We start from the raw sequence: 13,430 nt of genomic DNA, 5'->3' as shown, positions 1-13,430 counted from the left end.
GTATCAATTAATTGTTGCAGTTCTGGAGCACATTAACAATTAGTCACATTTAGTATGATCATAAAATACTGTATGCTATTCTTCCAGTCAAAGGTTTGAGTTCATCCACTTGATATCCATTTCTATATTATACATCCTTTTATATAGTGTAAGATTTCCTATAAACTTTATAATAATTTCATGTTATTGTCCACTTCCACTCTGTTCTGACAGCATGCCTGTTGCGTTGCTCTGTTTACTACCAATGGTAAAAGTTCACTTTAAATGCAAATGAAAGGCTTGGGTTTGTGTAATATGTTTTTGTGTAAGAATGCCTCAACTTTTTAATATTGGCATTAAATAATTACTGAATGTTTCACTGAGCACTGCTGTCCTGCAGTTTGTGTTAAAATATATCGCGATGGTTACAGGAAAAAAAGTATGGCACAGCCCCACGAGAATATTTTTCACCAGCCGCCACTGCCTACCATCTAACACTACCCTCACAAATTCAAAATTATTATTAATAATTAACACCACCCTTCTCTGTATGGGTGGTCCTCTGTAGCTCAGCTGGTTGAGCACGGCGCTTGTAACGCCAAGGTAGTGGGTTCGAACCCCGGGACCACCCATACACAAAAAAAATTATGCACGCATGATTGTAAGTCGCTGGATAAAAGCGTCTGCTAAATGGCTTATTATTATTTAAATATATTTATTCCTACCTCATGTCCTCAACCTAAAATGATGTGACATCACCACTTAACACTCCCTGTGACTCTTCTGATGTCAAGTCTTGCACACCCAAATACCTCTCCTGCAGCTGCCACCACGACCTACATTTTCTTTGACTTACGTTCCATCCCTGCAGTAGTTGTGGTCCTCTGTAGCTCAATTGGTAGAGCATGGCGCTTGTAACGCCAGGGTAGTGGGTTCGATCCCGGACCACCCATACGTAAAAATTTATGCACACATGACTGTAAGTCGCTTTGGATAAAAGCATCTGCTAAATGGCATATTATATTATAATAACCATTGCTATAAACGCTAAAAATCCAATCTTACTGAAACATATCACTTGTTGACCTATCTCTCTGTACTGGTACAGATCTACTACCTCACCACACTCCGCCCCTTGACCCATCTTCCTCTACTTGCCTCAGCATATGACAACTTCTTCACTACTCTTACCCTGGAAACTCAACCTGCTTCTCTCGCACATTTCTGAACCCCAGCCCCATGGCCACCCCTACAATTAGCACATACCACTACTTTCCCCAATGCTACATATTCCTTTGTCTCATGCCCTTCTGCACACTTCTCACACCTTGGAACCTCCCTCCTGCATACTGCTGCCACATGCCCATAAGTTTGACACCTGTAACATCGTAATGTGTTCGGCACATAAGCTTCGTACAGGATAACTTATATATCCTAACTTCACTTTGTTAGGTGAAGACTCAACTTCAAAACTCAAAAGAACAGACAATGACTCTTCTGTTTCCCCCCACTCTCACCACCCTGTTTGCATCGCACCAAACGACAAGCATCATAAACACTGGGAATCTTCCCTTCAGTTGGTCCACTTTTACATTTACTGCTACCCCCAGTAATCACTCCTTTCAATGGCGCTTTTTCTGAAAGCGAAACAATTCACAATTCTTTCCCCCATTTGTTTAACTCTGAGCACCTTCTCTCCCTCTGCCCAACAGAAACACAAACAATTATCACTAGACCACTTCTGGTTACCCTCACCGATTCCACTATACCCAACTCTTTATTCACCCATCTTGAAACCACAAATGGATCAGCCAAAAGGCAAGGGTCCACTTTTTTCCAAAAACTTCCTACTGTCATCTTATCCTGACCCTCTGTGCAAGCCTCTGGCTCTGAGTACTTCACCACACCTACCACTCCAATACTTCACCCTCATTCACTTCCATTTCTCCTCCTGTCTTCAGCTCACTTTGCTTACATTTCCTACCATTCTTCTTTATCAAACCTTCTCCCTTTTTCCCCAACACAATCCTCCTCCTCTCTCTTAGACCTCCTCTGCCTCCTTTTTCCTTCCATTCCTCCTCCGCCATCCAAGTATACATCTCCTTATCCCACAGCTGTCTGTTAGGCATCGTTTTTCCTTCCCTCCTTCCCCTCCTTCCCTCCTTCCTTACTTCCCCTACTTCCTTCCTTTGATTTTCCATTTGTCTTCTTCTTCTTCTTCTTCTTTAAGGTTTATTCTTCTTCTTCGGTGGGGTTTATCGTCGGTTGGCATCCAACATTATGGTGCATTACCGCCACCTACTGTACTGGGAGTGTGGGCCAGAGACCGGGAGAAACTAAATCCTACCTGCCAGACCCGTTGCTCTTAAAAAAAGACAACAAAATCTTTGAGACTATATCTAATGACGTTCTACTCAATATACTATTTAAACTAAATTCCTGTATCCAGTTCTCCTCATACTAGATCTCATCCTCTCTCTTTCCCTCTGATACTGCCCACACTGTAGTAAGACATGCTGTACAGTCTCTGTTTCTGATAATAATCACACTTTCCTGTTGGATGCTTTTCTATCACATTTAATGTCTTATTCAACTAGCCGTGTCCCACCCTTAATCTTGTAAAAATAGCCTCCTCTCTTCTGTCCCTTCCTGCCATCCTCCCCTCCCTTACTTTCCTCTGTACTTGAAATAATGCCTTCCTTTTATTACTATTCCACTGCTCCTTCCATTTCTGCACCATCACTGTATATACAGTGGGGGAAAAAAAAGTATTTAGTCAGCCACCAATTGTGCAAGTTCTCCCACTTAAAAAAGATGAGAGAGGCCTGTCATTTTCATCATAGGTACATGTCAACTATGACAGACAAATGAGAAAAAAAAATCCAGAAAATCACATTGTAGGATTTTTAATCGAATTTATTGCAAATTATGGTGGAAAATAAGTATTTGGTCAATAACAAAAGTTTCTCAATAATTTGTTATATACCCTTTGTTGGCAATGACACAGGTCAAACGTTTTCTAAAGTCTTCACAAGGTTTTCACACACTGTTGCTGGTATTTTTGAACCATTCCTCCATGCAGATCTCCTCTAGAGCAGTGATGTTTTGGGGCTGTCGCTGGGCAACACGGACTTTCAACTCCCTCCAAAGATTTTCTATGGGTTGAGTCGGAGACTGGCTAGGTCCACTTCAGGACTTTGAAATGCTTCTTGAAGCCACTTCTTCGCGTTGCCCGGGCGGTGTGTTTGGGATCATTGTCATGCTGAAAGACCCAGCCACGTTTCATCTTCAATGCCCTTGCTGATGGAAGGAGGTTTCACTCAAAAATCTCACGATACATGGCCCCATTCATTCTTTCCTTTACACGGATCAGTCGTACTGGTCCCTTTGCAGAAAACGCATGATGTTTCCACCCCCATGCTTCACAGTAGGTATGGTGTTCTTTGGATGCAACTCAGCATTCTTTGTCCTCCAAACACGAGCGAGTTGAGTTTTTACCAAAAAAGTTATATTTTGGTTTCATCTGACCATATGACATTCTCCCAATCCTCTTCTGGATCATCCAAATGCACTCTAGCAAACTTCAGACGGGCCTGGACATGTACTGGCAGCAGGGGACACGTCTGGCACTGCAGGATTTGAGTCCCTGGCGGCGTAGTGTGTTACTGATGGTAGGCTTTGTTACTTTGGTCCCAGCTCTCTGCAGGTCATTCCTAGTCCCCGTGTGGTTCTGGGATTTTTTTGATAATTTTGTGAGATCTTGCGTGGAGCCCCAGATCGAGGGAGATTATCAGTGGTCTTGTATGTCTTCCATTTCCTAATAATTGCTCCCACAGCTGATTTCTTCAAACCAAGCTGCTTACCTATTGCAGATTCAGTCTTCCCAGCCTGGTGCAGGTTACAATTTTGTTTCTGGTGTCCTTTTGACAGCTCTTTGGTCTTTGGCCATATGGAGTTTGGAGTGTGACTGTTTGAGGTTGTGGACAGGTGTCTTTTATACTGATAACAAGTTCAAACAGGTGCCAATTACACAGGCAACGAGTGGAGGACAGAGGCCTCTTAAAGAAGAAGTTACAGGGTCTATGAGAGCCAGAAATCTTGCTTGTTTGTAGGTGACCAAATACTTATTTTCCACCACTAATTTGCAAATAAATTCAATAAAAATCCTACAATGTGATTTTCTGGGAAAAAAATCTCAATTTGTCTGTCATAGTTGACGTGTACCTATGATGAAAATTACAGGCCTCTCTCATCTTTTTTAAGTGGGAGAACTTGCACAATTGGTGGCTGACTAAATACTTTTTTTTCCCCACTGTATAAGGCTTTTGCCTCTGCCTTGCTCATTGAAACTTTAACATCAACATCCCCACTACTAAGTGCTTGTTTAGCCTGTTCATCTACTGCCTCGTTCCCTCCACCCCCACATGGGCTTATGTGAACGGAATCACTACCCTACATAGGCTCAGGGGCTTGTGTGGACGGAACATATATCGACAGGATTCCTTGTAATGGCTCTGCGTAAAATCCTGAGTCCCAAAAAAACTTCAGCTGCACTCACAAGCATTCACAAGTCACAACAATGCCTATTTTCTCCAATTTCTTCTTTGTTTTTCGGCTGTGCAGTTTTTTAACCAATCAATGCAATAAACGATACAAAGTCCACCTTTTAACATGCAACATGTCAGGATCCTACGGAGCCCTTAGGGGTCATGTTGTTGAGAAAAACTGCCAGACTAATCCATTCCTCGTTTTTTAAAAATCAGTTCTCTTAGATATTATTATCCATTCCCTCTGATTTTGAATCTAGTTCTCTTAGAATTTTTACCCATTCCATCTGATTTTTTATCCGTTCCCTCGGATTTGTTATCCATTCCCTTGGTTTTTAAATCCGTTTCCTCTGATGTTTATGTTTTCCGCTGAATTCCGCATATCTAATTGCAATTTAATTGCATGCTGTTTAGGGCACACAAGCATCCAACTTCAAGTTCAATCAATAGACCCCACCCACCCCAAGTATCAGTCACATAGGCCTATCAGTTTGTTGTCTATGGCCTGTAGCAGAAACCAAAAGATCTGGAGCAGTATTTGCAAAATCTATTTTACAATTCTAAAGTTCAGGGGAATGGCAACAATATCATAGCAGTCTCCCTGCCCATGAGGCCTTCCACATGTCAACACACTAGCAATGCCAATACAACCCCAACGAGCAACAGGTATAGAATCTTCTCATGAGCTCAGAGTTGATGGACGTTGCCCCTGGTGACCCTTTTAATTTTTGTGGATTACTAGATATTCTGCACTGTTGGAGCTCGAAACACAAGCATTTAGCTGTACCTCGATAACATCTGCAAATATGTGTACAAACCAATAAAATTTATGTGATGTGCACTGTCCAGCAACTGGTGGTGCTGAAATCACGGAGGTAGCACACCTATGTTTATTTGGTGCTGATTTGTGCCACTGTTCATGGTCCTGAATCAATACGTGTCTAGCTGTTTTAATGGCACATCTTGGAGTTCATCAAATCAAATCAAATCAAATAGTATTTGTCACATACTACGTGTTTAGCTGATGTTATTGCGGGTGTAGCGAAATGCTTGTGCTTCTAGTTCCGACAGTGCAGTAATATCAACAAGTAATATCTAACAATTTCACACATATACTCAATACAGACAAATCTAAGTAAGGAATGGAATTTAAGAATATGTACATATATGGACAAGCAATGACAGAGCGGCATGGACTAAGATACGGTAGAATATTCATAGAATACAGTATATACATATGAGATGAGTAGTGCAAGATGTAAACATTATTAAAGTGACTAGTGTTCCATTTCTTAAAGCGGCCAGTGATTTCAATAGGCAGCAGCAGCCTCTAATGTGCTAGTGATGGCTATTTAACAGTCTGATGGCCTTGAGATAGAAGCTGTTTTTCATTCTCTCGGTCCCAGCTTTGATGCACCTGTACTGACCTCGCCTTCTGGATGATGCGGGGTGAACAGGCAGTGGCTCAGGTGGTTAAGAAAAGCCGTGCGTGAAACATGAAACGTAACCGTTAAATTAGATCAGTAAACGAACAAACCCTATTTTACGACTATGAATGAACATTTACACATTCCAATTCCTACTTTACATCTCACTTTACTCGGGTTACAGATCTTTTTATACGTACAAACTTTTGTCAGAATGTGGCATCTGCAAAGGACATGAGCCCAACGTATCTAGTCGAAGTTAGTTAGCCAATCAAGCAACTCTTGCCCAGGCATTAGTTGCTTTGCAGCTTCCGGTTTCATTTCCAAAATAAAAGTCTGAGCTTGTTTTAGAACGGCATTCGATAACGTTATACCAGGAGATGGCGTAGTATAGGTTTGGGCCTTCAGCAAATGACTTGTGTGAGAATTGTACTATAAAGACACATAAGAGCCTTGTCTAGAATAACCAGCTAGGCCTATTCCACTATCTAAATATGCCATGCAGTTGTGTGTTATTGAATGGCAATAAAATTGCATATTTTATTTGTATAGCTGTGTGGGGCTACTGTGGGGATCATGTAACCTAATGAATCACACTATTTCAAGTATTTGGGAGCAGGGACTGTAGGCCTTATATTAGGCATTTTGACTGTTGTATTTGAGAATTCCACTCTGAATGTAGGCTTGTTATAGCCTTTTAGCGTTGCACAACCCCATCACGAGAGGCTATATCCATATCAATAAATGAGACAAAACTAAATATTGATTAAGTCTTGGCTATAACCTGTCCTGAGTTTAATAGCCAAGGGTTCCATGGTCAAGATGATCTATAACCTATTCTTATTGCCAGATCTGTTTTCCCTATCAGCCCCTGCATGTGCTCCTTCAACTATTTTGTTTAAAATGTATTTAGAGGCTATATTTAGAGGCCTGTGAGCTAGGGTCTCTTTTTTAAGGGGAGGCCTACAATAAAAACTGTTATAAAACACAAATAGAGTCCTAAAATTACCTAGAATGATAGCCTAAAATGACTATTTTTTTTATTTGGATAGGCCTAAATTAAACATTGCATTATTAAAATGCTTTGGAGAATTTTGGAGAATTTAGATAATTTTGAATACACACATGGATTTCAATAAACAAATGGATAAGACTGTTCTATTCTCTTTGATTTAGTTCCTATTGCAACTCATGGACAAATGACAGAATGGATGACATACTGACTGACTGAACTGAATGAAGGATGAATTAAATGTTCAAATATTTTGGAATGATGAGTTGCACGCATCATGCATGCTCTGCACTTTATTTGGCTAGTAGGCAGACAGGCCTACATTAAGGTATAATGAGCAGTGTCGCAATGGAGGAATAGCCTATACGGAGACTACCTAAGACCACTGCAACAGAGTTATTGTAAAGTGTGGGAATAAGCTTATGTCAGACTTAGCCTACGTTTAACCTTTCCCTTGTTCATTTCAAGGTCCATATGTTCATGACCCGATTCATTTAAATCAAGTCAAATTATTTAAAAATCATATTAAACCCTCCTACAGAATATGCTTTGGCAAGATTTTGAGTGATGAAATACATTTCAAAATATTTTGAGTGGAAAGACTCCAGTGGTCATACATTATTCATAGATTTTCCAAACATCGATTATTATTCTGTTTCATTATTCCTGGTATATACTACTGGCTACGATTGCAGACAGAGCTCATATCTTGTGGAAGGATGAAATAGGAATAAATTAATCAAAATAACGTTTTTGATTAATGGCTATGATTGCAGACAGAGCCCAGATAATGGGATGGTGCAATATTGAATTAGTAATTTAAGCGATAATGCCCGAGAAGCCGGTGTTTGGAGGATAGTATTGGCATGGGTGTTTTCAGGCCCGAGATTAGTTGTCCCCACATTCTGAAATTGCATTTTTGTCCCCCATATGGAAAACATATGGAAACATCTCTAATGTTACAGGCTTCACTGTCATGGTGCACACCGGTTTCTTCATCCCGTTCCCACCCACACCTGCTGGATTTCTGTCCGACTCCCGCCACGCTACTGTAAGAACTGGTCCCAAACCCAACCTCAGTCCAGTAATGCTATTTTAGGCGTATGTGATGCGCCCTATAGGCAATATCAAAAAACGCAAAAATAACTTCAGAAATGTGTTAAATTACCATAGATTATTACATGGCCCTTATATGTTTTTACAGGGCTATATCAGCCAATATGCACTTTATCTTGAGCTATTTTACAGCCTACCTTTTTAGGGAGTGGGATGATTTTCAGACGGAGAAATAATGGGTGATCAATATTTAGGCCTATTTCTAGGCAATATAGTAAACTATAGCCTAATCATAGGCCTATTAAGGAAGTACTTTTCCTTGGAAAGATAACTGCCCCGTGCTTCTTCGCCCATGCATAGGCTATAGCCTACTCTATTTAATTGAGGCCACACGTGCACCTGATCTCGCAGGTATGGCTACAGAACTGGAAGCAGCAAGAATGATGACAGCGACATGTTTTGCATAGTCCTATAGGATATAGCCTACCTTTTAGGAGGACGATTTGCAGGCAGAGACAAATAGATGGGTAATCAATACTTATTGATAATGAGAAGGTGCAATGCTCGCTCACCATAGTAGCCTAACCTACAGTGCATACGGAAAGTATTCAGACCCCTGACTTTTTCCACATTTGTTATGTTACAGCCTTATTCTGAAATGGATACAATTTCAAGAGTTGTTCATTTGTTAGGCTATTGGTTAAAGGTGCAAAACAATATTTATGATTGAATTACCTTTGATGTAGTTCAGTCTTATTATTCACTTAAATATTTTTTTATGATCTCTTACCTAGCTTGATGACTGTTGCTAATTTTGCTTATTTTTTGTTCTAAATGGAGATGGCACATTGGATTGTGTAAAAACGTAAAATGACCTTTAAATGCCCATCAATAGCCCCCCCACACTTCTAAAACCAAAGTGGCACCCCCTGGTTTATTGCATTGGATTTAAAATGCACAGTACAAACAAAGAAGAACTCTGATAAAATAGGCATCAATTGTGAGGGCAGCTGAACGTTTTGGGGGATTTTACAGCAGAGGTATTACAAGGAATCCGGTTGATATATGTTCCGTCCACACAGGCCCCTGAGCCTATGAAGGAATACGATTTGGATTATCACTGAAGGGGTGGGGCATTTTGGAATTAATTAAATGTTTGTATTGTATATGATGGTGGTACTGTATTTCCTCGGCCCCGGCCCCCTTTTCCCGCAATGGATTTTTTTATTTTCGTTCACTAGCCATACAGTAGGTGGCGGCAATACAAAAATAGGTGTAGTCTGCCATAAACTTTAAAGAAGAAGAAGACCACAGCAAAGTAGCCTAGCTGTGCTGTTGTAGCCAACATTTCATGTCATACAAAGAAACAGTAGCTTCCACAATGAATCTGGTAAGTCTGGTTTTAACATTATAGGTCTGTTGTGCTGTATAAAATGTCTAGGCCTAGTTTTCATATTTGATCCCTCCACATTCCTTTGTTCGTTTTTAAACGGCTGGACAAAAACAATGTCACGGTAAAACTTGTTTTTTACTTCAACAAAGTAGCCTACTACTATTCATGTTTAGGAATCTGTGACTATGACCTAATTATCTCTCCTTTCTCCCAAAGTGTTCACATATTCACATCCCTTAACTGATTTCGAACACATTATCCATTATTTGACCAGATACTCAAGTGGCCACTCTAACAAAGAAAATAAATGTCTTCAAAAATGGAAGGCAATCGGGAAGAGGCAAGATCAGGTGGGACCATAATAGCCAATGAGAGGGCAGATATGCGTTTTTCCACTAGTTACCACAACCACACAGTCAAACGTCTATATCGCAGTGCTTAATTTGTATTTCGGGAGCTCCTGTAACACATAGTGAGCGCGAGAGGGGTGGTTATCCGAGGGGCTCTGAGTTAACGGAACACTTTGAGAAAATAAAGTGTCAAACACATCGTAGCAGCAGACAGAGTAAACAGCTAAGTAGCCTACTATCTATGGTGGTGAAACGGACGGCACTCTCAAGGTGCTGATTAATTAAAAGCATTTTAGACGACACTGCAGAACACCCGCTATATGCATGCATATGCACACATACTCAGCTGTGGGGCTTATGTACCCAAATTTCTAATAATTTTCAAGACATCAATGTAGAAGTAGAACAAATATCACAATATCGGAATATAACTTTAAATTAAATAAATCAATGTAGGCTACATCAGAACACACATCAAAATATATAGGCCTCCTGCCTATGTGATAGTATGGAAGCACATATTCAGATTACCTTCACAGAACAAGTTTGTAAAGAAAAAATAAAGTCCTACCTTAGTTTTCAAAACCTCCCACAATGACTCTCCCCATGTCAAGTCCATTTAACTCCTGAGAGTACATTTCTTGTCCAAAGCCATGAGCGGGCCTGTGGCTGTGACGTTTAGCCTCCTTCTAAGGCTGTTCTGAAGACTCTGGCTGTAGTGTCTATTTTTTCATTTTGAGTGTTAACTATAACCTGGGTGTCCTCTTTAGCCTTGTCTACAAGGCTTGCTGCCACCAAATGTGCCTTGGTTGGGGCATGTTCAAAAACCTTTTTTCTGTGGTCTCTTTGTTGTTTTGTTGTTTTACATCTGAGGCAGAGGATGTTACTGTACATTCCACCCACTCTTTTGCAAGTTTAATCCCTCCAGTCGTTTCTAGACCCAAGCTCCCTACCTTTTTGCATTTTGTACAGCCCAACTTTGAATTATAAATGACAAGCCAGGGGTTGTCATTTTTTGCTTGTTCTTGACCTGCAAATTGCACCAGCTCCGAGCACCTCGTCGGTGGATGAACTATCCCCCTACCCCCCAGCTCCCCGTCTCCCTCTCCTGCTGAGTCTGACTCGCTACTCTGCCTACTAGCTAGTGGAGGTGCCGGTGGTGATGCTGAACTGGCGGGATTAGCAGCGCTGCTAGCTAAGGCATCGCCACCAGGAACAGTTTGCCCCTCACTCCTCTCCCCAGGCACTGACAGTTCTCTGGGTCGTTCTGGGTTCGATTCACCATCTTTCTCTGGATTTTTGGACTTCAAGCATTTTATCAAACTCAATTGACTTTTCTTATCCCGTTTTTTATTTGGCTTTCCCACGATTCAAATTCAGTTGAGAGACGACTAGCCTAGGCTATGTGACATGAATACGTAGGGACCTCTCCACTAGCTGACCACCACTACCAACACCTGTGTCAAGATCAGTTACTTACCCCACCAGCCATCCCCCATAACCTCTATGTACACATTAAGAGAGCAGGTCTGGAATCAGTGTGGCAGGATAGGATGATTACACAGAAAGATCACCGCGCTTTTACATGGTCTTTCTGGGGGCGGGAGAAATAACGAGGAGGCAACTTGACTTAACAATTAATAAATCATGCTGCGAGAGGTACCAGATCCTGGCAAATAGTTGCCAGAACAAACAAAGTCAAATCTGAGATGTGCCTGATGCCGTTCCGGCAGGATCCGGCTCAAATTAAGCTCTACTATATCGTATTTTTATTTATTTAGGGTTAAGCATAAAGTTAGAAGTGTGGTTAGGGTTAAGATCACATTTTAATAAGATCAATGGTAGTAATTGGCGTGGTTTGACTTTGTTTGTGAAACTAGTGACGACCAGGCACTACTCTCATACAGTGTTTATTTTCTCAAAGTTGCCGGGATGTCATGTGTCCTACTTTTACATATACAGTCCTATGAAAAAGTATTTGCCCCCTTTCTAATTTTCTCTACTTTTGCATATTTGTGATACTGAATGTTATAAGATCTTCAACCAAAACCTAATATTAGATAAAGGGAACATAAGTGAACAAATAACACAACAATTACATATTTATTTCATAAACAAATTTATGCAACACCCAATTCCCCTGTGTGAAAAAGTAATTTCCCCCTTACACTCAATAACTGGTTGTGCCACCTTTAGCTGCAATGACTCCAACCAAATGCTTCCTGTAGATGTTGATCAGTCTCTCACGTCGCTGTGGAGGAATCTTTGCCCACTCTTCCATGCAGAACTGCTTTAACTCAGTGACGTGTGGGTTTTCAAGCATGAACTGCTTGTTTCAAGTCCTGCCACAACATCTCAATTGGGATTAGGTCTGGACTTTGACTAGGTCATTCCAAAACTTCCAATTTGTTGCTTTTAGCAATTTTCATGTAGACTTGATTGTGTGTTTTGGATCATTGGCTTGCTGCATGACCCAGCTGCGCTTCAGCTTCAGCTCACAGACGGATGGTCTGACATTCTCCTGTAGAATTCTCTGATACAGAGCAGAATTCATGGTTCCTTCTATTAATGCAAGTCGTCCAGTTCCTGAGGCCGAAAGCATCCCCCAAACCATCAGTGGTTCGTTCACGGAATGTATATTCGATCAAATAAGCTAGAAGCCAGATTTTGGGCCCAGTTATCCCTCTCGCTTCTCCTCTTCTCGCTGTTTGAAAGGAAATGACTGGTATAAGAAATATGGTGGAAACTAGCCCATGCCCACCAATCCAATGCTCTTAGATTAGTGGGTTGTAGTGAACGATTTAACATTTCACTCCGGTACTTCACTGCTGGGTCTAGTAATCAGAGGTTTAGACTGAATTAATAAAATATTTTGTTTAATATTAATCTATGTAGAATACTTCTTGCGGCCAACAGGACAAATCTAGCCGTCCCCTCCACCCTCCAGGAGTCCCCAGGTCGACCGTCTCCCGGTACTTTACTGCTGGGTCTGGTCGACTTCAGGAAAACACCGGGGCAGAGTGGAACTGAGCGAGGAGAAGGAGAAGAGGAACATGGAGATTTGATTTCATTAAGTAAGAACCATCGTGTTTGGATTAGAATACAGTCTGCTTCTGTAACAATTCATTGATTAATTATATATTGATGAAAATATCTGGTGGTTCCACCCAATTTTAAGAAGTGTAATTATTATTATTTTTAAACAGTCTGATTTCACCTAATTTTAACATTCTGTCATAAAGAGCACTTGTTCAACTTCATTAAAAAACATGTGCAACAGGGAGTGGCAATTGAATGCAAGCTTCACCAAAAAATGTAATTGTTAAATCATTTCTACTATGTAAATGTTTTGGTAAAAGGGTTGACTTGCTCAGTTTTCCACCACAAAACAGCAGTAAATTGACAAAAAGAGTAGAACCAGCTCACCTGCTTTTACTCTATGATTTGAGTATTAGATGTTCATTGTTTGTTTAGAATAATATATTAAAACAAGGGTTGACCTTAAAATGAGGGCCAGATGTAAATTAATCACTAATCACATGAAGTATATAATCTTCAGAAATGACTGTCAAAGTAACCAAATAACTAGGGTTTATATGCACACTAGTCATTTCCTATTAAACTGATTATGGCAGTAGGCTGAGTATGGTATTAGTCATGTAAACA

This window comes from Coregonus clupeaformis, unplaced genomic scaffold (assembly GCF_020615455.1).
Source record: "Coregonus clupeaformis isolate EN_2021a unplaced genomic scaffold, ASM2061545v1 scaf0358, whole genome shotgun sequence".
In the NCBI taxonomy this organism is placed as follows: Eukaryota; Metazoa; Chordata; class Actinopteri; order Salmoniformes; family Salmonidae; genus Coregonus; species Coregonus clupeaformis.
Note: the sequence above shows the minus strand (reverse complement) of the source record.